Source organism: Penaeus vannamei, chromosome 2, assembly GCF_042767895.1.
Source record: "Penaeus vannamei isolate JL-2024 chromosome 2, ASM4276789v1, whole genome shotgun sequence".
NCBI lineage: Eukaryota > Metazoa > Arthropoda > Malacostraca > Decapoda > Penaeidae > Penaeus > Penaeus vannamei.
The window spans coordinates 46,090,842-46,095,841 of record NC_091550.1 but is presented as its reverse complement, the minus strand read 5'-3'; the positions used below and the strand labels follow the sequence as shown (position 1 = coordinate 46,095,841).

General features: G+C 35.3%; 1 protein-coding gene across 1 annotated transcript in view; it reads left to right on the top strand.

The window, feature by feature from the left end:
- Nucleotides 1-5,000, top strand: part of LOC113828101 (uncharacterized) — a gene marked incomplete in the record, with an annotated part of 27,615 nt that overhangs the window by 21,705 nt on the left and 910 nt on the right.

Sequence of the window (5,000 nt, the reverse complement as noted above, 5' to 3'; positions counted from 1 at the left end):
AAAAAATACAAAAAATAATAATAATAATATCTCCATGAACTAAAAATACAAAATACTGATTAAAATGAAAACAAGAACAAAAAGCAAATCACTTCCATCAACTAAAAATATAAACACTGAAACATGATCTAATACTCCCTTTATACACACGATCCGATCCAACACAAACAATCCAATACTCTATACTTACGTCATTACGACCCTCAATAAAGACATCTGAGACAAAAAGAAAAAATAATGACTCTACAATCGTGTGGAATTCTGAAAAAAAAAAAAAAAATGGGTCAAGCAGGTAGCCAACTGATGAACAATTTTAAAACGCTTGGTGTTGTGTGAACAAAGCGAATATCTCGCTGAACACACGCATAGGAGAGTTGTCTAGATCTACCAGTGATGATTTTGATCTATCATTTTATAATCATTAGGATTATTTTGGCTATGAGGGACGAAATCAACTAGTAATTATTGTGGTTATTTTACTTAGAGAGGCGAGAATCAATCAATGATCATTTCTTTTATTTTGTTTAGAATTTAGATCAATAATCATAATTGTTTTTTTTTTTTTTTTTTTTTTTTTTAGAGAAGCTGGTTGAACTGATTATTATTATATGTATATATAAGCTCATAATCATTTGGTTTTGTTTTATTCTATTGCTTAAGAAGACGTTATTAACCAACAATCATGTTTATTTTGTGTAGTTGGTCTAGATCTACCAATAATCATTTTTTTATTTGCTTAGAGAGACTAATGCATTGTGTTTGTTTTGTTAAGAGACACAAAATCAACCAGAAAAGGAAAAAAAGAAAAAAATATTTATTTTGCTTAGGTGAACAAATCAACCTGTAATTTTTATTTCTTTGCTAAGAGAGACTAAAGAGCTAATGATCATTATGGTTATTTTCCTAAGAGAGACGAAATAAGCCAATGATAATTATTTTGCACAGAAACTGAAACAGCTAATAATCATTAATAATTGATCGATAATCATTATGTTCATTCTTATTTACTTCATATCAGTTCCTTTCTTTCATTTCCATTCACCCTTTTTTGTCAATAATGTATTGTTTTCCATCTATATTTCTTCCCTTTCTTCCTTCCATTATCATTATCTTCATCTTTCCTGTGTATCCTGTTTCTATCTGGACAGACAACATGCCTCAGTGTCCTGTAACACAACCCGGGCAACATTGCAGAAAAAGTAATATCATAATAGGAATGTTTCGTTGATGATAAACAGACTTCTGTACTTAAGAACACTTCCTCCTTTGTAATATGTCATTCCGTATTGTCAAGGATGTTTACAAGGACATCATACTACTTGGAGAGCTCTCGGGATCAAGTAATATCAAATTTCTACCTTGATATGTGTACCTTGGTTATATGTTGATACAATTATGGAGCGCTATTATGAATATTTGGAACACAAACACACAATAGGATGTATGTGACAGTAGCCAACTTGTATTTAGTGAAACAGTCACTTGTATGTAAGATACTTGAGGCTTATAATATAATGACAGACGAGATACGTTTTTTTATTGTGGTTTTGGTTTGGTTGTGTAAGGTTATGGATAAAAAAAACTTCTTTCTAATACTGAAAATTATTTACTGGAATTAACTTTGAATTTATACGTTCTTTATTAAGAATTAGGTCTTGCCAGCTTGAGGTGCACAGCAACAACAGCAACAAGCATAATAATAGTAATGATAATCATGATAATAATGATAAAGATAAGAGTCAATAACACACCTTAAGACACTTAAGACACTTTGAACTTACCAAAGAAAAGCGGGGAAGGGGATTGCCGTAGAAGAAACTTCCTTGGAAAACTTCTTCAATTGAAATATATCTTGTGCCACGGAGGACAATTTTTTTTTGGAGAAAAATATTTTTTTATTTCCATTCATTTCTCTTTCATTTAAATAAATTTTTCACATAAAAATAAAATAAAATAAAATTTTCACATAAAAAAATTGATTAATCGCTGCAGATTACCAACGATCATGAGAGTAGCAAAAAAAAAACTACATTCATTTGCATAAGAAACTCGTGCATTTAAGACAAATCTTGATATGGATCCTTAACTGAACGAGCAACATTGAAATCATGTGGATAACATCACAGGAGATCGATATCTCATAAGAAATGTGAAAAGATGTATTGATAAACACCGCCCATATGCTGAGGAAAACCACATCAGCTTGAAATAAATGTTTGTGTGCTTGTGTTATGTCCAAAGGTTACTTCATGAAATTAGCTTCACCATCATTATCATTATCACCATCATCACCATCATCATCATCATCACCATTATCATCATTATCATCATCACCATCATCATTGTCATCACCATTATTATCATTATCATCATCATCATTATCATCATCATTATCATCACCATTATTATCATTATCGTCATCATCATTATCATTATCATCATTATCATCAGTATCATCATCACTGTCATCACCATCATCATCATTATCACCATCATACACATTACCTCTCCCCCCCCCCCAACACACACATACCCCGGCCCCACATACACACACACACACACACACACAAACACACATACCTCTCCTCCTCCCCCCCTCCCATCGCACACACACACATAACCCTCCCCCTCCCCTCCCCTCCCTCCTCCCGCCACACACACACACACACACACACACAATCTTCCATCCCCTCCCCTCCCTCCACCCCACCCACAAACCCCCCCACCCCCCCACAACCCCCCCATCCCCACCCCCGCCCCCCACCCCAACCAACTTCCGGCGCCTTGTCTTCTCGTCCAATCAGCCTCCGAGAGGTTCTTGATCCACACTTTCCTTCGCACTTTCTCCGCAACTTGTCACGTCTTGTGAAATTACGAGGAGATGTCGTTATCTTTTTCTTTTTCTTTTTTTTTCTTTTCTTTTCTTTTTTCTTTTTTTTTATCTTCGTTTTCCTCTTGTGTCTGGCTTTCTGTTTTTTTTATTGTTCTTTCTTATTGCTTTTTTATCTTTGTGTTCCTCTTGTGTCTGCCTTTCTGTTTTTTGATTGTTCTTTTCTTATTGCTTTTTTATCTTCGTGTTCCTCTTGTGTCTGCCTTTCTGTTTTTGATTGTTCTTTGCATTATTGCTTTTTTTTTATCTTTGTGTTCCTCTTGTGTCTGTCTTTCTGTTTTTTTATTGTTCTTTGTTATTGCTTTTTTTATTTATCTTGGCTGTGTTCCTCTTGTGTCTGTCTTTCTGTTTTTTTTATTGTTCTTTGTTATTGCTTTTTTTATCTTTGTGTTCCTCTTGTGTCTGCCTTTCTGTTTTTTTTATTGTTCTTTTCTTATTGCTTTTTACCTCGTCGTGTTTCCTCTTGTGTCTGCCTTTCTGTTTTTGATTGTTCTTTCTTATTGCTTTTTTATCTTCGTGTTCCTCTTGTGTCTGGCTTTCTGTTTTTTTATTGTTCTTTGTTATTGCTTTTTTTTATCTTTGTGTTCCTCTTGTGTCTGTCTTTCTGTTTTTTTATTGTTCTTTCTTATTGCTTTTTTTTATCTTCGTGTTCCTCTTGTGTCTGTCTTTCTGTTTTTGATTGTTCTTTGTTATTGCTGATCCAGTTTAAGTTATTCTTGTTATTTCTGGTCTGATTGTTCATCATCATCAATATATTTTCATTATCATAATTGCTGTCAATATCATTACTATTATTGTTGTTATACTCATCATCATCATCATTATGATAATAATGATGATCATTATTATTGTTATTATTATCATGATTATTATTATTATCATTATCATTACTATTATTATCATTATTTTCATTACTATCATTATCATTATTTTCACTATCATTATTGTTCTACTATTGTCATTACTATTATTATCATCAATATCATTATTTCTGTCATTGTTATTGTTTTTATTATCATTACTTATTATCATCATCATTACCATTCTAATCCTTACCATAACTATCATTATAATTGGTATCATTAACATCATCATTGCTTTGTTAGTTATCATTGTTGTTGCTGTCTTATCGTTATCAGTAAAATCATATTACTACTTTTTTATATATATCTTTAATCAATGTTTAATTACCATTATAACATATATTAGTATGACCGAAACAACTGAGAACATTATCATTATAGATATGTTTAAGATTATTATCTCTTTACACATATACACATCCAACCTCCCCCTTACACACGCACACAAACGCATACAACCCTTCCCCCCTATACACACAGATACACACACACACACACACACACACACACACACACACACACACACACACACACACACACACTTCCCCTCTCACCAAACACAGACACACACACACACACATCCCACACAAATCCCCCCCCCACACACCTGCACACAACACCCCTCCACACACACACACACACACAACACCCTCCACACACACACACACACACCCCACACAGACACACCAACACACACACCACAGACATCAGACAAGGCCCCATCTCGCCCCAAGCTCACAAACGCTTCACAGAATGCCCTTCTCCCTTGCAACACGGCTCGGTTGCAGAGCTCCACTAATCAAGAGGGGTATTTTGCACCTCCTTCCAAGACGTTGAGAAGACAGCCAACCCGACTCAGTTTAGCAAATGAAAGTAAATGAGGGATTTTGTCTTCAGACTCAGAGGGGAAACGAGGGAAAGGGTGAGATGGTGTGTTAGGGGTAAGTGGATAAGAGAGAGGTAAGGAGAGGGGGAGAAAAGGGGAAGAGGGAGAGAGAGAGAGAGAGGGAGGGAGGGAGGGAGAGGGAGCGAGAGAGAGATGGGGGAGAGAGAGAGAGAGAGAGAGAGAGAGAGAGAGAGAGAGAGAGAGAGAGAGAGAGAGAGAAAGAGAGAGAGAGAGAGGGGGGGAGTGCGAGGGAGCGAGAGAGAGAGAGACAGAGAAAGACAGAGAGAGAGAAAGTAAACGGAGTAAGAGAAAGACAAAGAGAGAGAGAGAGACAGGGAAACAGACGCAGTTAGAAAGAAAG